The 16,105-nt window shown below is 39.2% G+C and overlaps 1 non-coding gene across 1 annotated transcript; it reads left to right on the top strand.

The window, feature by feature from the left end:
* The first annotated feature begins 11,048 nt into the window (after window positions 1-11,048).
* LOC131156887 (small nucleolar RNA snoR83) lies at window positions 11,049-11,183 on the top strand. The gene has a single exon (XR_009137151.1). It is a non-coding gene; the product is annotated as a small nucleolar RNA snoR83 (small nucleolar RNA).
* Window positions 11,184-16,105: the final 4,922 nt, after the last annotated feature.

Genomic DNA, 16,105 nt, shown 5'->3' with positions numbered 1-16,105 from the left:
CGAACCAAATCAATGTGTTTGAATGTTATGTTTTGGAATTTCTTGCAAGGACACCATATTCTACTGGCTTTGTCTACACGAGGACACACGAACTCTATGAAATCATGTACCCCTTTCATGTATACATCCAAAAACCTGCCCCAAATGTTCATCCAACTCTTATCCATGTTCATTAACTACCCTATAACATGTTCAAGTAAATTGTTTTGATTACATTCTCAGAATAATGTTTATGCCGCATATATCGTGAATCCTAAAATCAACGACCTTCTAACTAAAGGGTACGGATCTTATCCCATTCAGGAAAGTTGCATTTGCATTGTAGTCAATCGCTCAAATTCCTTTGTCATAGTCATTCTAAATTTCGGTAGCATCTCCTTATGGCTCTCCAAGTACATGAGATAGTGGAAGTGAACATGTTGCTAGTGTTCCATCATTAACAAATTGTCACGACACCCCACTATGCGCCTAGAGAACACAAGTAGAGACACGTTTGAAATTTATAATGACAATGAACAAAGCATGAATGATGACAACAATGTAAATACAACTTTCTAAACTGTCCACATTGGACAATTCAAGAATGGTTGAAATACAAACATCACTAATCGTAAATGAAACAAATAATGAACATGGTCAATTGATTATTAGTTTACATAGTATGACTAATAATCAATTGAATTTCATTACTTGATTTGTCTCACATCTACGATGAGACATGAATGTATAGTAACCATTCTTGAATGGGTTTAAGCTTCAATGAACACATGAAATGCAGTTCTCAATTTGTTCAATTAACCGGCATACAACATCCTATTCAACTATGTAGCATGCATTTCACAATTTATACATCAACATAAATAATCTATCAACTCAACCAACAAGCAATATCCTAGTCATTTATCCTAGTCAATCAACCAATCATTGCCTTTTATCACTTTTTGTAAGTTTTTCAAAAATCTAACATTAGAAATTTATATTTTTTTCATGAGAGACACATACATAATGTAAGTGCAATAACCATTCTTAAAATAGGTTTTATAGAATGTTAACCAATTAATTTATTATTTGAAGAATTAATGGTCTCTTTAAAAACGTTTTCCTTTATTTTTATCTTTTCAAACAAATAAAATAGTGGTGATTCCGTTTTCAAAGTACAGAGTGAGTTAGAGAACCGGTAATTCGATTTTCTATACTTTACTCATCTTCTTAAAATGGTCATCAAAATTGTTGGTTATAAACAGGTCATTCGAATTTGGTGATAATAGTTGGCTAGGTGACAAGTAACTTGAGATTGAATCTTTAACTGTTTATAACTAATATGAATGCTTAGAGAATAACATAATAACATCTAATAAGAACAAAAGAGAAATGACATCAAAACCAAAAAGCAAAGAGGAAAAAAAAGTGAAATTATCGAAAGTTGGGCTTGTCAGGATATGATAGGTCCATAATCATGTGAATCAATAGATTTTGATCAAATTGTTAGATTCTCAAGGTGAATCGATAGATTCGGCAATGATTTAGTTGTGTTTAGATATGCTAGTAAGATTCGAATCAATTTGGTGTAGAAGTGATTCGAACCTTGAATGGTAAGATTCTAACAACTATGGCGGAGGACTTAAATATGTATTCGAACTCTCAGATGGGGGTGGATGCAGGGAATTTAGACATGTTTTATCATGTGGACTTCCTTCCTTTAGGGAGGATTTCCATTTCTTATGTTTTGGTTTGTAAATTTAATAGGATATATAGTGCTTTTGGACATGCTTTGGCCTAGGACCTAGGGTTAAGGGCTGTTGGGAGTCTTATCTGCACAAACTATTTCCTTAAACTGCTAAACAGACGAAATTATTTGATTTTATACTACCTACTATACTTGAAAGATGATTCTATGAATTGTATGTGCAACAGTTGTAATTGAAATTTTGATTTCAATCCAACTGGAATGAATTATAATTTTTAACTATTACAAATGAACTATTTATATTTATATTTTTTATTTAAAAATTATCAAACCATTTAATCTAATTGTAAATATAACGTGGGTGTCAACTAATATATATTTTAACAGAAAGAACAAGGGAGGAGATGAAAAGAGAACTGTGCGGTACGCATGTGTGGGGCACGTGCAAGTATCTTTGCTCCACTCCCTTGTAGTTGGATTTTGGGGATGGGAGGACCTGTAGAGTAGTGCAGTAAGGATGGACATGAAAATGAATCAAATGATAGGTTGGGGGAATGATAATGGTGGGGTGGGAATCGTGTGGCTCTTCTTTTGGGAACCAAACTCTCAGGACTCTTATCCATAGATGAGGAAATTGAGTGTAATGTTGTACCTATTTTTGACAACAATCGCCCACCTGGCTCATCTGAGAACCCTAATGCTCGGAATTTTGTTGATAACCCGAGCCCCTGTTCCTCTTCTTCCATGATCCTTGACAAGATCCAGATTGAAAACCAGAAGGTACTGGCCTCTTCTTCGACTCCTGGTCCACCTCGTCCTCTCGGATGCCAGTCTCAATCACAATGGCTTTATCCACCAAAACCAAGAACTCACAGATGTGAAGCATACCCAATAATCTGCAAATGTCCTTCCCCAAGCCCTTCTCGAACGAGTACGAGCTCGAACCTCCGAGTCTTCTCGTACTCGTTCGAGATCAAACATGGTGCAAACCGAGATAGCCTTATATACCGAGCAGCATACCCCTGCACCGTCATACTCCCCTGAGTCAGCGTAGAAAACTCATCCGCCTTAGCATCATGTAAAGAAGCCGGGAAGTATCTATCAAAGAACACTTCCTTAAAACGGCTACAGGACATCTCCACAGGACTAGCCCTATGCTTCTCCAGCAGACTCACTGTAGTCCACCATCGCTCTGCCTCCCCAAATAGCTGGAAGGTAGCATAGAGGACTCGCTACCTATCCGTGCAGTGTAAAACCTCTAGAATCCTCTCAATCTTCTCCACCCATTCCTCTACTATCATTGGGTCAGGTCCCCCAGAGAACGTCGGAGGATGCATGCGTGTGAACCTCTCAATGGTGCACCTCGCAACAGTAGGAGAGCGTTCGCATCTCCTAACACTCCACCCTATCTCCCGCAAAACCTGCCTCGTCAAATCTCGAGACACAGATGGAGACTCATCACTCGCAGTCTCCTCGGAGCCACTTCCCAGGTCGTTATCCTTGGGCTTCATTCTGAAAACACAATAGAGTTCTATCAAGACCCCTACAACATGTATAGTTAACACAATTATCTAACCACAATCATGTTAACTACTACCTATCAGGTCCAGATCTGTCCTATCGCACTGACACAAAAATCACTATTGGTTTGTCATGATTTTACTAAAATCATCATTCTAGGAAAAACACAGAACACCACTGATGAGTCCTGGTTTAGCAACAGAATAGCCCTCAACCAACTCTACCCACATCCAACCTCCTATGCTCTGGTATGTACATACAGCTATGACTAACCAAGTCTACAAGACCTAGCAATAGGGTTAGCTCTAATACCAAGCTGTCACGCCCCGAACCTGGAAATGGGACACAAGGGTGAAATAGTAATCTAACCAGTCCCTGTATTATACAAATCACCAAAGATACAATACGATGAATAAGGGTCCAACCCCGTGGGGTTCCTAGGCACCCATTACACATTTATATACAACCATATACACAGCGAAAAATAAGTCCTTCTATACATACACAGTAACATACTAGAGTCTACACAAAGGAGTCAAACTCTGCAAAATACCACACAACCCCAAGTGTCAACCAAAACCACCAAAAGACCACCCAGTACAGTCCTAGTACTTACGTAAGTACCTCTCGCAGTACACCGACCACTGCGCTCCCACACTAGGACGCTAGTTTCGGTTACTCGACGGACCTGAAAATATGTACGTACAGCAGGGGTGAGACACCTCTCAGTAAGGCAGATATAGGTTATATCGTTGTGTAGCTATTGAGCATTATCATGATAGCAAAAATACACAGTTAAATGCAGTTCTAGCACTAGTTTCAAAACAGTGCATAAACGCACACACAGACATGATCAACCCGGTGTCATCACACCCTTCGGCCCGTAGCTGGCCAGCAATACCCGGCGTCGGCCCGTAGCTGGCCCGCGATACATAGCGTCCCCGGCACATGGCGAACCCCAAGTTCCTATGGCATCGTACCGAAACAAACTGATGGATCCACACCCTTCGGTGATCAACCGGTAAGGCTCACACCCTCGGATATAGAGCCGGACACTCTTGCCAAACATGGCCTAACGATTTCATACGCCCTCGAATATAGAGTCGGACACTCTCAGTACCTGAAACAACTCAGAACCCAGTTCCGATTGCATTCCACCAAAACACAACCATGCATACTCATATAACCAAATAAACCACACCTATTTGGTAATCCAAAAATCATGATTTTCCAAACATATATAGTTTAAATGAAGTCAAGGCACGGTCATCCCTATTACACAGTATAAATCACCATATACATACGGTTTTCCAAAAAAACCAGGGATGTAACCCAATACCCCTTTTTTCCCAAAATTGTAACATGAAAAATCCATAATTTTAACTGTCATATTCCCCCAAATGAGTAATCAAAACGCACTCAGGACTGCGAACCACAATTCTACCGAGTCCGATTTCAAAAATAACCGTCATAAATTGAATCCCCTTACCTTTTCCCCAAGTGGAAATCCCAAACTCCAAAGCCCATAAATAGCGAACCGAGTTCCAAAACTTACAACCTACAATACTAAATATACTCACAACTCCGTTCTCTACAAAACTACTGGATCAGGACTGAAAACCGAGCCTTATCGATTTCGAGCCAAAACCCAAAAACGCCATAAACGAAGATCTGATCCGTAGAACTTGTAGAGAATCCTGCCTTGATCCTCGTGGTAACATCGAATCTATGATTCCCACTACATACGGTGAAGAAATCTAAAGAGATAGAGAGTAAGTTGAGTTTCTAGAAAGATAGAGAGAGAATTTGAGTTTTCTTAGCTAAGAAGTAATGAAAATATCTATTTATAACCCTTTGACTCAGTTGTCCTCGTCGACGAATAGCGTCCTCATCGACAAACCCATATAGACAGCTCTTCAACGAAGCGATGACCTTGTCGATGAGCTTGAGATTCCCAGTTTCTCGAAACCTCTCGGCTTCTCTTCGTTGACGAGCACCTAAAATTCGTCGTCAAGAACTACAAAGCCTTCCTCGATGAACTCTGACTTCATCGACGAAGCCTACTTAAATTCCAATTTTACCCTTCTCTTAATTATTTAAATTCATATATTACGGTTCGGGTTCTTACATTAACCATTAAGCTTTTTTTTTTTCTTTTTTTTCTTTTCCTTTATCCATTATTTTATACTTTCATATATATATACACACACACACACACAACCCTCAAATTTCTTAATTTAATTAGTTTCCTTAATAATGTTTAATTACTTAATTAATTATTATTTATTTATTTTTATTTTTATTTTTTTTCCGTGTAACTACATTCTCCCCTCCTTAAAAGAATTTCGTCCTCGAAATTCGCTAATCAATCCTTTTACAAAACTCTAAAATTACTTAATCATTATTATATCACAAATTCAATATACTCCAAAATTCTAAGTAAGCACATGAATCTAAAATCAAATCAATCTTTAATATAAAATCATACCTTCTCCTGCACCACGAGCAGTATCCTTAACAATCAGAACCATGGTATACATACGCATCGGACCACCACGAGGCAGTGGCTCATTCCTCTTTGCTGATCAGAAGCGGGTGCGTTGTTTGGTGGTCATCAACAATCACGGGCCATGTGGTCGTATCTACAGCACCGATAGCACTTAATGTTCCTGGCTAGGCATTCTCCCTAATGCCTCAACTTACAACGAGCACAATAGGGAGGTGACAAATCGTTCTAAAGTCCTCGATCACCTCTATCAGATCTCTATCCCCCAACATATTTGCCCTCTTCCATGAGCCCTGTCTGGCATCATTAGAAATATTGGGAGGCATAGGCCTCTTCCTCTGCTCTACCATCTCTACACTCCTCTGCAGACTCAATTCTACCACGGTGGCTCTATCCACCAGCTTTGAAAAGCTCTGTACCTTCAGAACTGCCACTTGTTCGTGAATTCTCAATTTCAATCCCCTCTCAAACCACCTCACCTTCTGGAATTCATCTGGAGTTATAAAATGTGCAAAATGGGAGAGCTCCACAAACTTCGCAACATACTGCTGCACAGTAAGTTGCCCCTAAATCAGGTGGAAGAATTCCTTTGCCTTTGAAGCCCTGGTGATGGCAGGGAAGTACCAATCATAGAAAAGCTCCTTAAATTGACTCCAAGTCATATCTATGGGTACTGCCCATTGTTCCTCCAGCAGCTTCACTGCTTGCCACTAGCGCTCGGCCTCCCTTGTTGGCTTAAAGGTAGCAAAGAGAACCTTCTGTGCCTCAGTGCAAGATAGCACTGCCAACATTTTCTCCATTTCTTGCACCCAGCTCTCCGCTACGAGTGGGTCAGCACCACCCGCAAATGTAGAAGGTTTCAGGTGAGTAAATTGGTCAATCGAACAACCCTGGTTCATAAGTGGGCAGTTTTGTCCTTCAAAGTCTTGCCTAATTTCTTCTTGAACCTGCCGAGCTAAACCCAGCAGTAGAGTGGAGGTATCAATCTCTCCCACACTGGTAGCTCCTACATCATTCTCCCCTCCAGCATCAACGTCCTTTCCCTTAAAATTCATCCTGTAGACAGGACAGAAGCGAATTAGAACCTTCATATCACATCAAGTACAGTTATAGAACAATAAATCAGTCTAACATTTAATCCTCAATTAAAACATCAAACAACCAGCTTATCCCCAAATCAACCTAACCCTCAAGTTCTAAATCTGAGTTCCAGTCTCTCTGCTCAGAAACATCACCGCTAACGAATTTACCGTGGTTTTCTAAAACTGGCCGGATTCATAAACTCATAGAAGTCCATCAAGGGATTTTTGCCTCTAGGCTACCAAAAAAAATGCAAAATCTCCTATCAAGCTTCGCCTCTCTCCCAGCCACCTCGCGACCATCACCACCAAGGCAGCCACTTGAACATAGCAACAACAGTAGCCACTGCCGGAGCACCCCCCGGATTCACTCACTGTCGTAACCACCACCAGATCCATCTCCCAGCTCATCTCTCCTCACCCTCCATATTCTTTCCCAACCTTCACCATCGTCGGAGTCCACCATCCGCAAACCTGAACCACCCGTAGAGCATCTCTGGCCACCCCACTGACGGTGCTCTTCCCTTGTCACCACCACCAACTCTAGAGCACCTACACCATACTTCACCATCTGCAACGAGAGCCTGCGACTCCTCTGATTCCCTCTCCTTCACACATCCTCACACCAGACAACCACTAGAGCACCCTCAGACTCACTCATGGCCATCACCAACAACAACTCCCTCCACATCCCATCTCACTAACCTCGGAACCACCCCACCCATAGCCATCACCTCCATCACAGTAGCCCACGACATACTCACACAAAATAACCCAATACAAATATATCTGTATATATACCAGAATTTTACAATACCCCAAAAAGAAACTACCAAAAATAGTCCCAACCTAGGCCTTCAAGCCCGATCTCCAGAAGAACCTGAAAAGTTGTTATTCTACTAGGGTGAGACACTTCTCAATAAGGGTGGAATAAATTATAATAGTGCGTGAGAAATGAGTTTTAATATTTATATATCAAAATAAATTGTTTCTCATATAATATCTATAACAACTGATAAAACGTATCATTAATAACATCACTTACATCTAATATCATACACACATCAAATATGCACAAGTACATAATTTTTATGCAGGCAAAAGTCCCCAAGAATAGGGAAAATTATCCGCCCATACAAGTAACTTACCTCTGCTTTGGTACTAAAAACTACCTACCAGAGCACTAACCTTACTCAGTAAGCCCTCGGGTGAAGAATTACCTCGCCACCAGTATACACATCTTTATTATTTTAAAGGTGAAGGTTTCCGGGGATCGAGATGATTACCCGTCCATACAAGTAGCATACATTTACACTGATACCAAGAAACTACCTATCAGAGTACTCACCTTTTTCAGCAAGCCCCCGGCAGTATGTTTACCTCGCCGCATGCACACACATGCATTCACAATATGCTATATCATTATTATTATGTTTTAATTAAATTCACATGCACAACACATCCACACAGGAATCATGAACTTATACTTCGTCTTCCAATGTCTTCAGTACGTGGACTACACAGAGCAACTACGTACATATCAATATGTGGCCCACATAGGCACCTACGTACTTCTTATTTACACGTGGCCCACACAGGAACCGCCATCCACACAGGGTACATAACATGGCCCACACAGGCACCATCATCCACACAGGATACATAACATGGCCCACACAGGCGCCATCATCCACATTGGATATAACGTGGCCCACATAGGTACCACTCCGGCTTCCGCAGCACATGGCCCACATAGATACCACTATTCACCAGTATCCATCCCTATGACCTACCCATAGTACATCAATAGAACAAGCGCCTCAGGCCTACCAATGTCCTACCCCACATACATGACAATATAACGAACTCCTCGGCCTGCCAACGTCATAACATGATTTATATTAAGGTAATATAACAATCTTCTCATGCCAACATTATATTGAGATGCATACGAATAACCACACCAATTAATTCATACAAACGCATCAATGCATTTCTACATAGGAATCCAACAAATCAATACATTCCGACATAGTACCCCAACAAATCAATACATTTCCACACAGGAGTCAAACATAACAATTCATTCATCATACCATAACTATTACAAACATCCCCACATGCAAGCCTAGATACCACAGTAATTCATATTCAATTTATTAGGAAAAATTGTTCTCATGTCACGCAAGTTTAATATCATATGCAATTATCTCAAATATAAACGTTAAACAAAATCATCATTTTCTAGTGCTCAAGTTGTTCTAAAAATCATATAAATAAATAATAAATTTCATATACTCGTAAATAACCGGTTAACCTTAATAAAATATTGATATAATTTTATTTCCCCTTACCTGAATTCCTAAACCACATCTGTAGGGTTCCCAAACTTATACCCGTAGCACTCACCCGAACCCTAATTCAATCAAATCAACCCTAATAAAATACTATTTTAATATTTCCTAATCTACAATAATTAAATAACAATTAATTTCGAAATAACCCATTTATCCTAGTTTTAGGGTTATGCCTACAACGACCCCACGAGAAATCCACTCTACTAGCTTGTAGAGAATCATCCCTAGATTCTCGTGGTGGTGTCGAATCGTCAATTCGGCTTAAAATTTAAGAAAAATTGAGGTAAGAGTGAGAATTTGCCTGATCCCAACAGATATGCCTACGTTGCTCCCATGACAAATTCACTTCAGTAGAAATGTCAGTGGCGGAAAATGGAGTCTAGTGGTATTTTCAGATTTTCAATTGGGTAAGAATCTGTCGCAAAATCGTAGAGAGAAAAGGAGGTGGCATGAGGAGAGACGTGAGTGAGCATGAGAGGTTTTTTTTTTTTTTTTCCTTTCCTTCCTTTCTGTTCTATTAGCAGTGGGAGAGTTGAGGAAGCTTAACCATTAAGCTTCTTTTTCTTTTTCTTTTCTTTTCCTTTATCCATTATTTTGTACTTTCATATATATATATATATACACACACACATAACCTTCAAATTTCTTAATTTAATTAGTTTCCTTAATAATGTTTAATTAATTTATTATTATTTATTTATTTATTTTATTATTATTTTTTTCCCAGGTTACTACAAGCTTTGCCGCCACGTAAATATTTGTGTTGTTCTTATTCTGGTTGTGTGTTATTTACTTTTTATTGTTTATTCCGTTGTGATTCTTCAATCTTAATTATTTTCATCATTGAACATTAGAAAATATGCAATTTGGCCTAAAAAAAATAAAAATAAAAAATAAAAATATCAAAGGGTCATATCCCCATCCTAACTCATTAAATTAAAGCCCACCTGCTCAATCCACACGCTAAAGATGAAGTTAAAGTGTGCACCTGATCAACTTTAATCCAAAAGATAAACTTGCTTACTGAAACTAGTCAAACTAATATGAAAAAAAAAAATCAAGTATTTATTTGTCAACAAACAAATTTACCAGAAGAAGAAGAAAAAAAAGCGCATCAAAAGAGCAAAACCCCTATCATTTCCCCCCCTTAAACTGGTTTGACTCAAAGGTAAGTCCTTCGACTAAATTGATCAACTCAAATTTACCTAGATTTTGAAATAATAATAATAATAATAATAATAATAATTAAGAAATATGAGAGCATCACGTGTCATAACCCGAAACACTCAATACTTACTTTAATATATGTTATAAATTATATTTTTGAAGGTGTGTCACAAATGTTGTGCTTGCAGTTTATAAGAGCATAAAAATTATTATAAACTATTAAAAAAATACTTACTTATAATTTATATACAACACACTTCAGATTTATTAATTTTTTATTTTTAATTTATTTAAAGCTCATTCTAAACTTAGTCACGAAAAATAATTCATCTTTATTCCTTCCAACCCTTCTCAATTTTTAACCTGATGGCATCAAAATAAAAATAAAAAATAAAAAATCCCAATCCGTGTGAATGATAGAATTGTGTACATTTCCAAACAACTCCTTTTAAGTTATACTATAAATCCTTACCCTAGCCTCCAAGCGCTCCCCAAACTCACAACTCACAAGTGTTAAACCCAAATTTTGCGAAGACAGGGTTTTAAGATCCAAAGCTAGGGTTTCGTCTTGGGCGGTAGGGTTGATCCTTAGGCAGGTCTGTTCTCTCCCCCTTGGTAGAGCATGGTTTGATGGCGTTCTAACTTCATGTTTGGATTGTGCACACTCTGATTATTTTTACGAAAGAATTTTTGTTGATGCATTGAGAGTTAAGTGTATAAGTGCCTTCATAATCCCAGATGAGCTGAAATTTGTGCTTATCTGATTCATGGGAAGCCTAGATTAATCATATGGAAGTTTCGCTGATGACGCCATTTTTTATTTATTTTGCTAAGAGGGCGTTTAATAGTAGCTTTCCCATACATGAAATTGTTGCATCTGCAATTTTTCTCTCTTCCTTTGTTTAGCTGTGGAGAGAGGAAATAATTTCTTGAGGTTTCAAAATTTTTTAATCATCATTATATCACAAATTCAATATACTCCAAAATTCTAAGTAAACATATGAATCTAAAATCATAGCAATCTTTAATATAAAATCATATTTGCTCCTGCACCACGAGCAGTATCCTTAACAATCAGAACCATGGTGTACACACGCACCAACCACCACGAGGCAGTGGCTCATTCCTCTGTTGCTAATCAGGAGCGGGTGCGTTGTTCGGCAGTCCTCGATAATCACGGGCCATGTGGTCGTATCTGCCACACCGATAGCACTTAATGTTCCTAGCTAGGCATTCTCCCCAATGCCTCAACTTACAAAAAGCACAATAGGGAGGTGACAAATCATTCTAACATCCTCGATCACCTCTATCAGATCTCTGTCCTCCAATATATCTGTCCCTCTTCCATGAGCCCTATCTGGCATCATTAGAAAAACTGGGAGCCATAGGCCTCTTCCTCTGCTCTGCCATCTCTACACTCCTCTACAGACTCAATTCTGCCACGGTGGCTCTATCCACCAGCTCTAAAAAGCTCTGTACCTTCAGAACTGCCACTTGTTCATGAATTCTTGATTTCAATCCCCTCTTAAACCACCTTGCCTTCTGGAATTCATCTGAAACCATAAAATGTGCAAAACGGGAGAGCTTCATAAACTTCATACTGTATTGCTGCACAGTAAGTTACCCCTGAATCAGGTGGAAGAATTCCTCTACCTTTGCAGCCCTGGTGGTGGAAGGGAAGTACCAATCGTAGAAAATCTCCTTAAATCGACTCCAAGTCATATCTGCGGGTACTGCCCGCTATTCCTCCAGCAGCTTCACTACTTGCCACCAGCGCTTGGCCTCCCTTATTAACTTAAAGGTAGCGAAGAGAACCTTATGTGCCTCAGTGCAAGACAACACTGCCAACATTTTCTCCATTTCTTGCACCTAGCTCTCCACAACGAGTGGGTCAGCACCACCCGAAAATGTAGAAGGTTTCAGGCGAGTAAATTGGTCAATCGAACAACCATCGTTCATAGGTGGGCAGTTCTGTCCTTTAGAGTCTTGCCTAATTTCTTCTTGAACCTACTGAGCTAAACCCCGCAGTAGAGTGGAGGTATTTATCTCTCCAACACTGGTAGCTCCTACGTCATTCTCCCCTCCAGCATCAACGTCCTTTCCCCTAGAGTCCATCCTGTAGATAGGACAGAAGCGAATTTAGAACCTTCATATCACATCAAGTACAGTTATAGAACAACGAATCAGTTTAACATTTAAATCCTCAATTAAAACATCAAACAACCAACTTATCCCCAAATCAACCTAACCCTCAAGTTCTAATTCCGAGTTCCAGTCTCTCTGCTCAGAAACATCACCGTCAATGGATTTACCGTAGTTCTCTAAAACTGGCCGGATTCAGAAACTCATAGAAGTCCATCAAAGGATTTCTGCCTCTAAGCTACGAAACAAAATGCAAAATCTCCTATCAACCTTCGCCTCTTACTTGGCCACCTCGCGACCATCACCACCATATGTGTCATGCCCCGAACCCCGAAATGGACCCAAGGGTGAAAATGTAACCTAACCTGTCCCTGTATCCAATCAAACATCCAAAGATACAGTGCAATGGATGAGGGTCCAACCCTATGGGGTTCCCAGGCACCCTAAACACATCCAAACACAACCATATACGCAATGGAAAAATGTCATCTATATACACATATGCAATACCATACCAGATTCTATACAAGAGAAAAACATGGCTCTACCAAAACGTACAAACTGGGTGCCCAATCATCCCAAAATGGCAACCCATCAAAATACTATCCTAGCACTTACCCAAGCGCTAAATGCAGTACACCGGCCACTACACTTCCTACACCAGGACGCTAGATCCAGTTACTCGAAGAACCTGTAAAAATGTACGTACAGCAGGGGTGAGACACCTCTCAGTAAGGAAGAATACAGGTTATATCGGTGTGTGGCATTTGAGTGTTATCATAATACACTAAAATGTATGGATCAACAGTCAACACAATCAAAACAGTTCCAGTATTTTCACAAACCAAGCAATACAATCTAGTGTTGTCACACCCTTCGGCTCGAAGCCGGACTGTCTGGTGGTATTTCTCACCCTTCGATAAAAATCGGTGATCTGGTGTTATTTCACACCCTTCGGCCAACGCCGACAGTCTGGTGATATTTCACACCCTTCGACAAATGTCGGTGCCCCCGGTAACCTGGCATAGCATCAGCATTGAACCGGTGCAGATTTGGTGTTCGCACACCCTTCGGCTCGAAAGCCGGCCAATCTAGTGGTATTGCACACTCTTCAGAAAAATCCAAATTTTCAAACATGGAACAATTCGGAACCCTGTTCCTATTTCACCAAGATACAAAATATGCATGCTCATAAAACCAAACATACCACACCCATTTGGTAATCTGAATCATGGTTTTCCAAACAAATAAAATTTAAACAAAGTCAAGGCACGGTCATCCCAATAACATAGTATATGTAGTGACCCAAAAAAAAATAATAGTATTTAAATATAATAAGAGAGAGAGAAATAGAAACAGAAACAGAAGGAGGTCGTAGACTTCGTTGACGAACGCATAGCGTTCATTAGCGACATTGCATTTTGGAGAATATAATAAATTCAAGGGACTGCCAGGACTCGTCAACGAGTGCATAAGGAAATTCGTCAACGAATATAGGGCTTCGTCGATGAGTGCATAAGGAAATTCATTGAAGAATACAGGGCTTCGTCGATGAAAAAAAATCGAAAGACGATTTTGGGCTGCTCTGAAATTCGTCGACGAATACAGGGTCTCGTCGACGAATCTGGCCCTATAAATAGCTAAAAACTGGATTTCACGCCACTCTCTCTCTCTCTCTCTCTCTCTTCGATTTCGGCCCCACCAGTCGCCCGATCGACTATCTGAAGCCGCCACGATGCTCCTAGTGAAGTTCTCTACAAGTCTGCCAGAGCGAATCGTTGGGGAAACGAAGTTGGATTTCATCCCAAATTCAGGGTAAGGCCTTTTAGTCCCTTTTTGGCCTTATGATAGTTATAGAAAATGATATAGGCAGAAAAATACTGATATTATATTCTAACATATGTTGGTTTCAGGGTATTGTGTAGGAGGCCCTGCAGGAGTTAGGCTAGTACTCCATAAGGGCTTTCCAGTAGCTAGGTAAGGGAAATATGCTATGTTAGGTATTTTTAAAATATTATACAGTTTATTAAATGATGAAAATTATGTATTACAGTATCGTGTGGCTTGTGAATATGAACATAGTATGAATATATGTTTTACGATATTTTAGTATTCTGATTTTACGATATTTCAGTACCATGATTTTATGAATCTTAGTACCATGATTACACGAATATCAGTATTATGATTATACAGTTTCAGTATTATGATTATGCAGTTTTAATATTATAATTATGCAGTTTCAGTGTTATGATTATACAGTTCTCAGTATTACGACATATGAATTACAGTACAGTTATGCAACATCATGGTTATTACGATTATTTCAGAATCATGGTAATTTAGATAGTTGTATATAGAAATATATTATATAGTATCAGACCCTGTTGGACTTGCAGCTATAGAGCACAGTACCGTTGCTACAGATATTATGTTACTTTTTGTGTGCAACCACCTATTTAGATAATATGTGGTAAGGTCGATCACCTAGGCCCTGAAGAGGACAGGCTCCCCATCCAGATATGGGTTGAGGAGAGCAGATCAGTCGATGGAGTATAGTGATTTATTCCTAGTTGGCCAGTCAGGGTAAATCTCACCTACGGGCCACACAACCCTGTCATGAGGGGGTAAGTCATGACACACAGATAGCCACAAGGAATAGTTTTAGTTATTATTACGTATGTATAGATTTGTAGAAACAGAGAACATACTTACTTATACTAGAAGTATTTTGAATAATAAACTCCAATACTATCATATTAAACGATAAGGACAGGGTGGTGGATTTTTATCACTTATACTTTGTTTATATATTCAGTTATATATGTTTATTTGAAAATAGATTTCATGATATAGTAGCTTATTTGCCACACACTAGTAATAGCATATTTCGTCTTACTAAGCGTTGGCTCATCCCAGTGTTGAATTATTTTTCAGGTGATCCAGGTAGGCAAGCAGACCAGGCTCGTAGATAGAGGGGCTTCTGTAATGCCCTATCAGAGAGTGAGTATATTTTGGGAGTGTTTATGTATAACCCTAGCTAGTTGAGGGTATTTTTGGGGAACAAATATATGTACATATTTTGGGAAACATGTAGTACTCTGATATTGTGTGGTATTGTATATATATGTTCAAATGATAATGTCTATATGATTTATGCTTCTCGCTGCTTAGGTTTATGATTGGGTTTTTACTCCCAGTATGGTATCAGAGCATGTAGATTATTATAGTATATATAAAAAAAATAATACCCAGTTAATTAAGCAGGTCATTACAGTATAAATCAACATATACCCACGGTTTTCAACAAAACTAGGGATGCAGCCCGTCGCCCCCTTTTTCCCAAAACTGTAATAATAAAAAACCCATAGTTTTCCCTGTTAGATCCCCCCAAATGAGTAGCCAAAATACACATAGGACCGTGGACCACAGGTCCACTGAATCCGATTTCAAAAATAACCAATATAAACATAGTTCCCCTTACCTTTTCCCCGAATCACAAATCCCGAACTCCAAGGCCCCTAAACAGCGAACCGAGTTCCAAAACCTACAAATCACAATACAGAATATGCTTGCAAGACAGTTACGTATAAAACTACCGAATCAAAATTGAAAACTGAGCCTTACCTCGATTTTTCGCCAAAAC

This window comes from Malania oleifera, chromosome 5 (assembly GCF_029873635.1).
Source record: "Malania oleifera isolate guangnan ecotype guangnan chromosome 5, ASM2987363v1, whole genome shotgun sequence".
Lineage (NCBI taxonomy): Eukaryota > Viridiplantae > Streptophyta > Magnoliopsida > Santalales > Ximeniaceae > Malania > Malania oleifera.
Note: the sequence above shows the minus strand (reverse complement) of the source record. Positions and strands in the feature narration are given on the sequence as shown.